Raw genomic sequence first — 14173 nt, 5'->3', positions numbered from 1 at the left:
TTAGGCCAAATAATCAGAGTTCTGTGCTGAGGGAGGGATTGAATATACCCATTGCCTCTTAGTTAACCTGAATTCCTCTGGAGCAAGTTCAGGCAATACTTTCTTATAATACGCTTAAAAAAAATTGTTTTCTAATTTTACATGTTGCTTTGAAGTGGGCCTTATAGAACATAGGTATATTTTTTTCTTCTCCTTAAACTGTTCCACTGACGTTTCTCCTTCCTCATTCCTGTTCAAGGCCCTGGCATACGTAAAACACCTAAACTTTGCACATGTAATTTCTAGCAAGGACGCTGATGGGGATGAGGCAGGGCCTGGAGAAGTGACTGACTCACAGAAGTCTCTGCGTCTGGCTCCCTGCTGGAGCCCCCTGTCTCCCCACCTCTGCGATATTCACAGACCCTCCCCACCCTAGTCTCATGCCCTCACTGTGGGCTCAGTGCTTGTCGCAGTGTAGGGGCCCTCCTTCTGCCCTTTGTTCCGGGGCACTGGGTGGCAAGGAAGAGAAGGCCTGGCTCATGCCTGCTCAGACTCAGACTGACCTGTGCTCCGGGACCCAGGCTGGAACTCACATTTTCCCATAAAGGCCCTGTTAGAGATGGTGGTTGGATTTTGGTGTGATTATGTTTCTCGATCAGCTACGTTATAAGCTCATTGGGATTTCTGCCCTAGCTTTTTTAATGTAATCACTGTTAACAGTTTGCACCCTTTTATAAGCAGCTCAAGGAACCAATTCTCCAACTAAATCTTGGATCAAAGTATAAAACAGATAAAGGTGAAATTGCTCTGCCTGCTACCACACATCCACTCAGCCCCGCCTCTGTTCTCAGAAGCACCTGGGGGGCAGGGTTCCTAGACACTCACTTTGAAAACTGCTGATTAATATACCTGTTTACTGTTGGAGCACACACTGGTCTTAAAATCAGGCTTGCTTATGTATGCATGGTTAATTGCTTAAAATTTACCTGGATTGGTGTGTATATAGGGTCATATATGAAGTCAGCTTTAGGGGAGGCTGAATGGACAGAATCTTACTTGAGCTGAGAAATTCCTTCAAGACAACCTCTATCCCCCATTCATGCCCAAATTCCATTTTAGTAACACATTTTATTTCAGTGTTAAGCACCTGCCTCTTCTGAAGCTCTTTTTTTTTTTTTTTTAAATGAAAATGTTCTCAAGAACCATATGCATTAAGTTGTTGGAATTTTGGAGCTGATCCTATCGCTTCCCTGATTAATCAAACATGTGAGATCACTGGCTCCTCAAAAGGGCAGAGAGAAGGAAACAGCTACACTCCTACTTCATAATTTTGTCTAGAACTGGCCCTGATCATATATACATTTGAAAAGCACATGTGAGGTAACGTCTCTAGTATTTAACTTGGAGACACTCAGCTTTCTCATTTGGGTGGAGGTAGTTATGAGGTATTGGAACTTTTACTATTCCTAAGCATTCCTTCATGACCAAAATATATGGTAGTACTGTAATGGTGAGGATATTCATGCCCACATATAGACTACTGGGAATTTTTTCTAAGTATACGTTATTTGAAAGAGATACAGGGGCTTCCCTGATGGCACAGTGGTTAAGAATCCACCAGCCAATGCAGGGGACATGGGTTTGATCCCTGGCCCAGGAAGATCCCACATGCCGTGGAGCAACTAAGCCCGTGCGCCATAACTACTGAGCCTGTGCTCTAGAGCCCGTGAGCCACAACTACTGAGCCCGCATGCCACAACTACTGAATCCCACGCGCCTAGAGCCCGTGCTCTGCAACAAGAGAAGCCACGACAATGAGAAGCCCATGCACCATAATCAAGAGTAGCCCCTGCTAGCCACAACTAGAGAAAGCCTGTGCGCAGCAAGGAAGACCCAACACAGCCAAAAATAAAAACAAATAAATTTATTTTAAAAAAACAACAAAAAATAAAATAAAATAAAAGAGATATGAGGGGGACTTACGTGGTGGTGCAGTGGTTAGGAATCCACCTGCCAACGCAGGGGACACAGGTTCAATCCCTGGTCTGGGAAGATCCCACATGCCGCGGAGCAGCTAAGCCCGTGCGCCACAACTACTGAGCCTGTGCTCTAGAGCCTGCGAGCCACGACTGCTGAGCCCACGTGCCACAACTACTGAAGCCCGTTCTCTGCAACCAGAGAAGCCACTGTAATGAGAAGCCTGCACACCACAACGAAGAGTAGACCCCACTCACCACAACTAGAGAAAGCCTGCATGCAGCAATGAAGACCCATTGCAGCCAAAAAAAAAAAAAAAAAGAAAAAGAAAAGATACAGGAATCAGACAAGTCTAAAGAACAGTGTATATGTTTCTATATATTGTTTATGTATTCTTGTTGGACAAGAAAATAGTAAATTTCCTCATTTTTTTAAAGCCTTAACAACTGAGTATTGGTAAACTATGGTTCATTCATTTACTCAGCAAACATTTATAAAGTACCTAACATGTGCCAGGTACTTTGTGCTACAAAAATTAATGATGGTGGGTTTCTGCTGAAGGTCAGGCTTCAAGGAATATTTGAGGTAGTCCAGTAACTGAGGAAGTAAGGAAAAAAGAACGCCGGAAGGGAGGAAGGAAGAGAAAGGAAGGGAGAGAAGGAACAGCAGAAAGACAGGTGGAAGGAAGTCAGTTAAATCTGTTGGTCCTTAACACATTGTATTGTTTTTAATTGCACACGTGTTATCTAGTTTGATGTTCTTTGCTTATATAATAATTTAGGTAAATTATATGGTAAATTATTATGGTGTGTTATAGTTTGCAGTGAGTTTTAATTTATCTTCTTTATATTTGTTTCTTTTCAGTATAAGAGAACTTCATGGATCAGATTGCTAATCAGTACATGGAAGATTTGAAGAGCTGAAGAAAAAAAACCAATATTAAACTTGTTTTTGTAAATGTAAGTAAACTCCCTCCTCATCATTGTTCATTGGTGACATCTTTAAGACCTTTCAGTACACTCAGTGTGTAAATTTTTTCCCAGGAGTAAAGTTACTTGACTATGTAGTCTCCTTGTTAAGTCTGTGAGAATTTATGACCCACCACCCCCTTTAAAATTTTTTAAATTCTAAAAGCAATATGACTAACATAGGTGGTTGTAGAACTTTGACATGTTGTGACAGTCAGTGAGCAAATCTTTATTTGCGTGGAGAAAGGAAAACACAGACCTGGTTAACACATAAAAAGCCCTGCCCTTTTCTCAAATCCTTTATTGCTCTTTATCCCACAGGTCGTTTTAGTGCCCCATATAAGTCAGTGAGAATTGTTGGTCGACCCATTAATGACCCCACAGGCTTAGAGAAGTGAGGTGTTTCCATATAAGCTCATTTACTCCTTTCCTCCCTGTTTCTTTTGCTCAGTAATCATAATGATACTTAACTATTTATTGAACTTCTATTAAGTGACAAGCACTTGACCAATTCAATCAATCCTCATTCAACGAATGCCTTTTCTGAGTGCTTGCCACGTGCTAGGCACTGCTCTGACACTACTACCTTGTGTTATCCTCCTGGCAACCTTGTAAAGTAGGAGTTGATATTTCAGTGATGGTGATCCAGATGAGGATACTGAGGTTCAGAGAGAGGTAAGAGCGTGCAGACGATCACACAGCTTGGAAGAGGGGAAGAACATAGGGTGTGAACACCGTGCTGTCTGACTTTGCTGATTTGCCATATTCTAAATAGTGTTTAAACGCTCATCCTTGGCACAGTTGTTGCTGGAGCCCGGAACCTTCTGGGTTGTGTTCTTAACAGGAATGTGATCCTAACCCTTCTGAACCTTTGCTGTAGTCACAACAAGGAAGGAAGTTAGAGAAACATCCTCCCAAATTTGAGAGGTAGCTTTGGTACCTGGAGAGTGAGTTAAGAGATCTAATGTCTAGACCAGCCTTTCCGCGGATTTCCTGTGTGCCTTTGAGGTATTTAACATCTACGGGAAACAGTTACTCTTATGCCACCTAAGGAGAGCAGACCAGATGTCCTCCAGGGCGTCCTTCAGTCAGCTTTTTATTGAAGTATCTTATACACAGAGCAAAGTGCACAAATCGTAAGTGGATGGCTTGATGGAATGATTGTCACAAAGTGGACACATCTGTGTAACCATCACAAGATAGCAGAAAATTACCAGCACCCCAGACCTCTCCTCCCTCTATCCCTAGAGTAACCAATTTCCTGATTTCTAATGCCATTGATATAATTTTGCCTATTTTTAAAGTTTATATAAATAGAATCATATAGTTTATATTCTTTTGTGTCTGGCTTATTTGCTTATTATGTTTGTGAAATGCCTCTAGGATACTGTGTATAGTTTATTTTTTTCATTTTCCTTACTATCATGGTATTCAGTTGTATGTTTACTTTGTAGTTACTGGCTATTTTGGTAGTTTCCAGTTTGGGTGTATTATAAATAGTGCTCCAATGAGTATTTTTGTGCATATCTTTTGCTGATGATTGTATTTTGGTCAGGGACAACTCAGTAATTTGGATTCAGCAGCCCTGTGAAATAATGTTGAAGTGAACATCTTTACAAGCAGACAAGTTGATTTTAGGTAGACAGGTGATGTGTCTGCTTCAGTGTGATGTTCTAAGCATGCTGGTTAGGAACATAGATTACTCTTGGGGGTGTGGCTGGCTGGAAGCACCCTCTCATATGTGTGTGATGTGGTAAGGTTTTGCCCCCCTGACTGAAGAGGGCTTCGGTTGGGTTCAGGAAGGAATTACAGACAAGAAGAGAAAATAGATCCGGAAGACAGATGTGTCTGGGCTCCCCTAGAAACGGTTAGGGTATTTCACCAGGCAGATCAAGAGCCTGGACAAGTGACAACCCAGAGGAGGAATCAGCTTCGGAGACCTGAAGAGTCTAGGAGATGAACAGAGAAATAAAAGTTGATCTGGGCAGGCAGGCTGGAGCTCTCAAAGCATTTTTTGAACAACTTTATTAAGTCTAACTTCTGTTTTAAGGAAGCTTTGAAGAACCAGTCCCTAAAGTATGAATCTTGAGTCAAGAATGAACTTAGTAAAGTTACCAAACTAAGAATAAATGTATTTTTCAAACAAATACAGGATGTGAGCATGTGGGCTTTGCCGGGAGACTGTTCTGTGTTCAGATCGCAGCTCTCCTTTCTTTCCCCGTGATGTCTCTGTGCCAGCTTCCTTATCTGTAAAATGGGGATATGGACACACCTACCTTATAGGTTTTCTGTGACAATTTACTTCGATAGTGTCAGGAGTGTGCTGCTGGGTGCATTGCGCTGGCACTAAAAATAATAACCAATATTCTTATTATTTTTCTGATTGTTATTATTACTGATATCACCCATTTGACTCTGTATCTGATACTTTGTAGAAGTTTCCAGATTATTTTTTTAAAATATGAGATTAACTTAGTGTTTTTTTTTTTAAGTATGGTGAACACTAACACAAATATTTTCCTACTTGTGCCGCCTTAAACTGAAATTCAGAGGAAAGATGAAGAGAAACATTTGTCTGTGTCCTTGGCAGGTCCCTCTCCAGGGTGTGTCAGTGAAGACCCTCTTGGTCGTTGGAACTGTTTTACTCCGTTAGTTCAGGAAGAGACCAGGGGAGCTGAGATTCACAGGAAAGCTGGGTTATTTTGCACAAAGGAAATTCATCATTTTATATATTACACTGTCAATTCTTGAGAGGCATTTTGCAAACAAGTGTCCTTATGTACCGAGGAGCTTCGGTGAGGGGCTCTGTGGGTGATTCACTACAGACCACAGCTGGTATAGTGTGTCCATTCCAACTGGCTGTGGCTGGGGACACCTTTCCACTTGTTGATGAATTCTGGACTAGATATTGGGGCAAATGGTGTAGATGAAGCTTGATTTTGCCCTCAGTGTGATTATGATCTAACAAATGAATAATCTAGTGTTCTAAAAAGGAAGCTTTTAGAGTGAGTTGAGTCAAAGACAACATTTGACCCAAGACTCTGAAATTCTAGTTCTGACCTCCCTACAAATTAGCTGTGGGACTTCAGGTGTATTATTAATCCTGGGTCTCAGTTTTCTCATCTGTAAAATGAGAAAGTTAGATTGAGACTTTGAGGCAGAGGAAGATTCTGTGAGTTTTGTAAATGTAATAATATCAAGTTTGGGGTGTAGCTGTATTTTTCTGAATGCTGTATTCTTTCATGGGTTTGCCCCAGGTCAGAAGTTCTGTGACAGCAGGTTTTGGTTCTTATGATAGTAGGGGAAGGAGTAGTTTTAAGATATGACCTAAGTTCACAACATAGTGAACGTCACAGCAAGTAAAAAACAAATGACCAGACTGTTGTGCAGGCCATATGAGTATATATAAATTCATTTTCACACTGATATTTACTTTAACCAGCTCCCATACACTTGCTTTGTTCATCAAAGGATGTTTATATTTATGTTAAACTACATAAATAAATATTCAAGACATTGAATTTAAATATATGACATAGCTGGATTATGAAAGCTGCCTTTGGCCTTATCTCATGTCTCTGCTTAAATTCTCAGTTCTCATGTTACAGCCCCACAGTTGGGAGTATCACAAAATTTGGATACGTTTTGCGGTTCCAGATGTTGAAGAAATTATTTATTAAAAATGATATCTAAAAACTAACATTGAGGGCTTCCATGGTGGCGCAGTGGTTGAGAGTCCGCCTGCCAATGCAGGGGACACGGGTTCGTGCCCCGGTCCGGGAAGATCCCACATGCTGCAGAGCGGCTGGGCCCATGAGCCATGGCCGCTGAGCCTGCGTATCCAGAGCCTGTGCTCCGCAGCGGGAGAGGCCACAACAGTGAGAGGCCTCCGTACCACAAAAAACAACAACAACAAAATCTAGCATTGAAATGATTTAATAGATTCAACTGAATTAATAAAATAAGATTAACTGCTAAATAGTGTTATCACTTAATAATTACTTTTAAGTTCTTACCTCTATCCTCTTACACCCAGGGGTATCTGCATGAAGCTGGTGGAGGAGAACATGTAGGAAAGATTTAAAGTAAACTGAGAACTTTGGAATGTTTGTACTTTAAGACATTTAGATGCTCTGGCGACTGACAAGTAGAAGAAATATCATTTGCCTAGAGTGCAGGCAACACCCTGGTCTCTCCCATGTGGTAGTGGTTCTTGAGATCATGGGTGACGGTGGTGAAAGCTGTCTGGTTATACCACCTTGAGGTGGAATGGACCCAGGCACAGGAATGAAGTGGGACCTCAGCATGGCCTCCTCTTCATTAGGCCGAGGAAGGCCATGGGGATGTGCAGGCCGTTACGCGGGCCTGCCCACAGGATCACTCCACCCGGTCGTGTAGTGGTTTCTAAGCAGGCGATTTGTAGCCACTGAGATAGCATCATCCCCAAAGAACAGCATCCACCCCAGCTCGGTCCCTGTGTGCCCTTTGTCCATACCCTTCTTGCAATCTCTATCACTTTAATTACTACATGGGGTTTGACTTTTTCTATCTCCTGACTATGTGTCTTGGACCAAACATTCTTTATTCTAGGCAATTTGAACTAAACATTCTGAAAATACTGCTTGGGGATGGCTATCTTGTTTGGAATCGTGTGTCACATATGTGGTTTTGTCTTGTGCTTCGTTGGTTCATCATAACCTGAGATAATACATAAATGAATTTCTTTTCTTCATGAAATTCACAAAAGCTTTTCCTTTTTATTTTTCTTCCCTTTAGTTATCTCTCTCTCTCACCAAATGTCTAAGATCACCTTTACAATCAAATGGAGATTTAGTTGGGCTGTTAGAACCCTTCCTTTAAGCAGACGCTTCCATGTGTGTGAGCATGTGGATGGAGTTGGAGGGCTGCTTGAAGCTCTTTGCTTAACTTGCCAAAGTCATAGCCATCTTTTTTTTTTTTTTTTTGCTGTATGCGGGCCTCTCACTGTTATGGCCTCTCCCGTTGCGGAGCACAGGCTCCGGACGCGCAGGCTCAGCAGCCATGACTCACGGGCCCAGCCGCTCCGCGGCATGTGGGATCTTCCCGGACCGGGGCACGCACCCGTGTCCCCTGCATCGGCAGGCGGACTCCCAACCACTGCGCCACCAGGGAAGCCCATAGCCATCTTTTTATTCTCGGTTGTTTTCTTTTCTCCTCACCTCTTGGGAAACTGGTCAGTGCCTTTGACTTTTTTTCTCCTTAATACAGATATGCAAGAGTGTAACTGTTGACAGAGAGCAGGAAATGTTTACACGTCTAAATAATCAAAATATGTAGGGAGCATGTGTGTGTGGGCGTACATACACGCTGGCTGTGTAGCTGCACAGGTGGTGTGTGTTTCTCTCAAGTCGCCATGCATTTCCGCGGTTAACGAGGAGGGCTTAGCATCTCTAATGGCACTTACGTATGTAGTCTCAGCAGTGTTTTAAGGAGGAAGAGGGTTGCGGGAATTCTGACTCCCGCTTAGTGGATCTGTGGTTTAATATTGTGGTATTCTGGGGAAATCTGGGTTCTGGCACCCGAATTTCAGTTAGCCAGGGTCTCCATCGCTTTGAGAGTAAAGAAGTGGGAGAAGGGTTTTCAGTCATTCTTCAATCCATTGTTTAGCAGTAGCTCAAGGCTTTGTGCGTTATAATCACAGAAATGAGGCTGGATTCCAAAAGTGTGGTCAGTGTTCCTTGCGTCCATAATGCTAGCCTCTCTTTGTCAGATCATGGCCCAGAGATGCTCCAGCCAAGAGGAGACTTAAATTAGGGGTGTGGCAATTCACAGGCATCGTCACAAGATTCATTTAAGCTTCAGGCAAAAAATAATATATGCTATCTCCTTAGAAACATTATGGTTGCTTTCAAAGTTTGAAATAGCCTTGACAGCTTCCTGTGACCATTACCTTGAACTGAGGCGTAATCCCGGGCCGACGACCAACTCCTAAATGAGGTACAGTAAATTGTATTTGCCGTCTGTGTTTTTGTTTGTATTTCAAAACACAAGTTGTTGTTGTACCATCATCTTTTCTTGTTTGTATGTTTGTTTTTACTTTATTCCTTTACCTTCATGGTAGTAGTTATATGCTTGGCTTTAAATATTTGGTCCATTTGATTCTGTGATATTAAGAGATTTTAGAAGAAAAGGTCATCAGCTGTCTTTCTGGGCTATTCTGGGCATTTTGTACTATATTTATTTTGGACCCAGCTTTTCTTGCCCTGGGTTTCTGATTAGCTGTTCTTGCCTTGGCCTCTCATCTTGCTTGGAAGCATTTCAACAGATCTGTGTTTGGATGACTGTTTTCTTTAACAAATAAACACTAGCTCAACCTTGGGAAAGAGTCAAGAAGACAGGATGGAATTCTCCATTAATGCTTCTGGTTCAAAGGCATGGAATTCTTGGAGTAGGGAAGCTGGCTTCTTAGTACACTGATGTCTGGGAGTTGCTTCCTGCTTGAGGGGAAACATGGGATTCCGGGGCATTCTCAGAAGTTTTGTATAATTTGGTGAGACTTAAATAGTCTTATTGTTTATAAATTTTTAGAAACTAAAGAATGGATTATTTGGTTAGAAAAGTGGGCTTTTTGGTTCTTCAGGGTCTAAATTGATCTTGTCGGAGGTCTGGCCCAGAATACCTCTTTCAGAGGCCTTTTACCCAGATTGTTGGAGCTGTCAAAAAACTACGTATCAAGCAGGGAGTAGGTGGTCTTGAAGGAGTATCAGACTTTAAGCATAAAGTTTTCACCCAAGAGAAAACGGTGATACCAAAACACCCGTTTATGTTGACCTTCTTTGTGAGACTGTGTCTAAGTGACTTTACAGGCACAGGAAATACCAACTAATTCTACTGAAGTGTTACAGGACCCAGAAAGTAATTTGTTTTTTTTATTTTTTTGTCTTTTTTAAAAAAATTGAAATACATTTGACATACAATATTACGTTAGTTTCAGGTATATTACAAAATGGTTTGACATTTGCATATGTTATGAAATGATCACCATCATAAGCCTAATAACCATCGATCCCTGTACAAAGTTATTATAATAATATTGACCATATTCCTTATGCTGTATATATTATGCTATATAATATTGACCATATTCCCCATGACTTGTTTGTTATATAACTGGGCGTTTGTACCTCTTAATCCCCTTCACCTATTTCACCCACCTCCACATCACCCTCCCTTCTGGCAACCACCTATTGGTTCTCTGTATCTGTGAGTCTGTTTTCATTTTATTTTGTTTTTGTTTTTTAGGTTGGACATATAAGTGAGATTATGTGGTATTTGTCTTTCTCTGCCTGACTTATTTCACTTAGCAGAAAGTGATTTCTGTTTCCTCCCTCTGTGGCATTCCTGAATCCTCAGGAGGTAGAGCTGAGAAAAAATCCGTGTGTTCTCTGTACTCCTGACCTGACAGAATGCAGCTGATTCTTGTTTGTTGCAATAGCGACATTCTGTAAAGTCACCAAAATGCTGAATTAGTGCCTACTGAACCGTTGCTTCTAGGGGATTCACGGGCTTAGGTTCCTGTGAGCTTCTGTCACAGCGTCTTCACAACTGACCAATACATAACCTTGCTTCCATTTAAAGGGACCTTATTTAATGGTGCTGATACATTAACATTGAATTCCCGATGAACAGCACTGTAACTCGTGCTTGAACTAAGCTTACTTAACACATGCATTTTCTCCACCAGGCACCTCACAGCCTTCTTGCATTTAGAACCACTAAACAGCACTTCAGCCTCATGCCTGGGGACCATTTTAAACACTGAAATCACCAACCGGAAGCACAGAAATATGAAAAACATGGCACAGGATAGACCATGAAAAGGACACTTATTTATAGTAGGAGAGCTAAGCTGAAATGAGAAGGCAGAGCATTGCCTTGTTTGACCTCAGCTGGGACCATGCACACGGGCACTCAAATTTTTTGCCACTCTGTACGTGGCCATGAACAACTGCAAAAGTGCCACTGATACTGATTTTGGGGTTACAAATAAATTTTAGTGAGTGGGCAGATTCACAGACATCTACTGTATAATATAAGCAAAGTAACCCCAGACATTGTAGCAGGAACCCTCCTCAGCCCAGCTCTACAGTTCACGTAGAAAGCCAATCATTTAAGGTAAAAATGAGTTACAAGTTACTATTGTGACCAATATCCAGAACACGTTTTTAGACAGCTTCATATAAGATGAAGGCCAATTAGTGATTCCTTTTGTTGAGTAAATGACAGTTAACACTTCTGCCCTCGCTTTGAACACCTGTAGAATAGGAACAACATCTTGTGTATCCCCATGTCCTTGGTATGAAGGGTAATAATGGCCAACACATAGTGGGACCTCCGCAAGTGAATGAATAATAAATAAATGAATGACAGAATGAGCCAGGAGAAATCTGCTCCATGGTGCCTGGGCACTTGAGGGCACAATATGAATCTGATGTATCTTTTCAACTTAGATCATGTCCACCGTGTTCATTAAATTAACTCAGGTAAATGCTTACTAACTGTCAGAGAGAGTAATGTCAGAGCTGATGTAGCGTGGAGGGTATTGCAGCTGGGCCGGAGGATGGAACAGGAGGACCACCAAACGTTTTGAGAAAACTACTTAAGGGCTGGAACTGCACTGGACTCTTTCTTCCATCTCACCATGGAGCCTGGCTGGCAGGATTTTTTTCTCTAACATTCTTGATACCAACTTCTCTCCACTTCAGCCCCACTCCCACACTGCTGTTATTAGAAACTTCTCTCTAGAACATAGATTTGTTCATCTCAACCTCTTGCTTCAAAAACTCCATTCTCCGCATAAGAAACAATTCAAAGCTCCGTAGTGACCTGGCTCCATCCCTGCACCTCAGACTTCAATCTCTTAACCATCGCACTGAAGTACACCCTGTGCTCAAGCTAAACTGGACTCATCACTGGATCCCAAGCATGCCTTTTAGGACTTGTGGCCATTGCATAGACTGTCCCCTCTGCCAGTGTTGTCTGCTCCTTCGCCCAGCTCTTCCGTTCAGCTCTAGCTCAAATTACAGCCCCTGTGCTATGTCTGGCAAGATGCCTGTCTCTCCCCAAGTGTGAGCTCTGCAGAGGAAGTGTCTGTGATACTCACCTTTGTGCACAGCCTCTAGCATGTTAATGTTCAGTAAATGTATTTGAATGAGTGAATGCATCTAAACATTATCTAGAGGAAATAAGAAGGCTTAAAACGTCTTTTTAAACAAAAAAGAGAGGATAGACTATCACTTTCTATTAAGACAAGTAGAAAGCTGTGGCTGCCCTTTTGTTAAGTAGCTTTGTCTGTTGTACAAAACTGAGCTTTTCCACTCAGGAAACACCTACACTGTGCCACACTCCCTGGCCCCCAATATAAACATCCAGGGACTAGACTTAATTAAAGTAGAAGCTAGTGAAATTTTATGTGAGAGGAAATGACATTCAATTTCAGATATTATCTGTTTCAATTCTTTCCTGCAGATTAACGATTCATTTCACCAAGCATTTATCGTGGAGCTACTATGTACAAGAAACTGGGCCAGGGGCTTTGGAGCGTGAAAAGATAAGCAGAACACAGGGGCTTTTGTCTAGTGGGGGAGAAAGTTGTGGAAGCGCATTTCTGTAAAACAGGATAAAATGTACACTTACTGCAGGTAGAGCCATGGTTAACACAAAGGAAGGAGAAACTTATTTCCAACCTGCTCAGTTCCATAGAAGAGCTTGGATCTAACCTGAGCCTTGAAGGGTGCAGTTGGGAGTAGGTAGGTGGCAAGGCAGATGGAAGGAGTAGTAGCATGGTTAGGGCAGTTCCAAGGGGAGGGAACCGTGTAAGCAAAGGCACTGAGGCAGGAAAGTACAGGGAGCAACAGCAGGGGGCAAGTACTGCAGGGAGCATGGGGGCGAGGGTGGAGCATTGTTAAATAAAACTGGGAAGGCACATCATAATCTGATGGAGGGAAATGTAATGGCAGTTTGCTTGGAATTAATTCTGTGGTCATTAGGAGCCATGCAAATTTTCAAAACAGAGGAGGTATAAGACAGGAAGGGCAGTGGCTAGAAATTACAAGCTTTTACTAGGTGTCAGACACTGTTACTAAATCCTCACCATAGCAGTTTGAGGTTAGTACTATTATTGGGTTGGCCAAAAGTTTCATCCGTCTTTTTCCGTAAGATGGCTCTAGTAGCATTTAGTTGTCTTTAACTTCATTAGAAACAATTTTGTTAGAGTGTATGTGACAGCTGTCATATCAGTGTGCATTTAAAAAAAGACATCAAAATTGGTGAATTTTTGTGTAGCCATTTTAATATGGAAGATGGAAGGAAAACAGCAACATTTTTGGCCTATTATGCTTTATTATTTCAAGAAAGGTAAAAACGCAACTGAAACGCAAAACATAAGATTTGTGCAGTGTGTGAAGGTTCTGTGACTGATCGAACGGGTCAAAAGTGGTTTGTGAAGTCTTGTGCTGGACATTTCTCGCTGGACAATGCTCCATGGTTGGGTAGACCAGTTGAAGTTGATAGCGATCAAATGGAGACGTTAATTGAGAACAATCAGTGTTGCACCACGTGGGAGATAGCTGACATACTGAAAATATCCAAATCAAGCAGTGAAAATCATTTGCACCAGCTTGGTTATGTTCGTCACTTAGATGTGTGGGTTCCACATAAGTTAAGTGAAAAAAACCTTCTTGACCATATTTCCGCATGCGATTCTCTAAACGTAACAGAAATGTTCCATTTTTATTTTTATTTCATTTTACTTTTATTTATTTATTTTTTATATTTGGCTGCATCAGGTCTTAGTTGTGGCATGGGGGATCTTTCGTTGTGGCGGGTGGGCTTCTCTTTAGTTGTGGTGTGCGGGCTTTTCTCTAGTTGTGGCATGCGGGTTTTTCTCTCTCTGGTTGTGGCATGCGGGCTCCAGTGTGCATGGGCTTGTAGGTTTTGGCACACAGGCTCTCTAGTTGCAGTGCCCGGGCTCAGTAGTTGTGGCGCATGGGCCTAGTTGCTCTGCGGCATGTAGGATCTTAGTTCCCCAACCAGGGATTGAACCCGCATCCCCTACATTGGAAAGTTGGTTCTTTACCACTGGACCACCAGGGAAGTCCCTCCATTTTTAAAAGAAATTGTGACGGGTGATGAAAAGTGGATACTGTACAATAATGTGTAATGGAAGAGATCATGGGGCAAGCGAAGTGAACCACCACCAACCAACCAAC

General features: G+C 42.0%; 1 protein-coding gene across 10 annotated transcripts in view; it reads left to right on the top strand.

Moving 5' to 3' along the window:
* PPFIBP1 (PPFIA binding protein 1) overlaps positions 1–14173 on the top strand; it is a 177942-nt gene that overhangs the window by 52720 nt on the left and 111049 nt on the right. For all 10 annotated transcript variants that reach the window (XM_033866971.2, XM_033866966.2, XM_033866967.2 and 7 more), the window contains one exon: positions 2821–2915. The gene's annotated coding sequence lies outside the window, so the exon portion shown is untranslated. The remainder of the gene's footprint in view (positions 1–2820; positions 2916–14173) is intronic.

This window comes from Tursiops truncatus, chromosome 11 (genome assembly GCF_011762595.2).
Source record: "Tursiops truncatus isolate mTurTru1 chromosome 11, mTurTru1.mat.Y, whole genome shotgun sequence".
Taxonomy (NCBI): Eukaryota; Metazoa; Chordata; class Mammalia; order Artiodactyla; family Delphinidae; genus Tursiops; species Tursiops truncatus.
The sequence above is the reverse complement of the archived record's forward strand: the minus strand, read 5'-3'. Positions and strand labels throughout refer to the sequence as shown.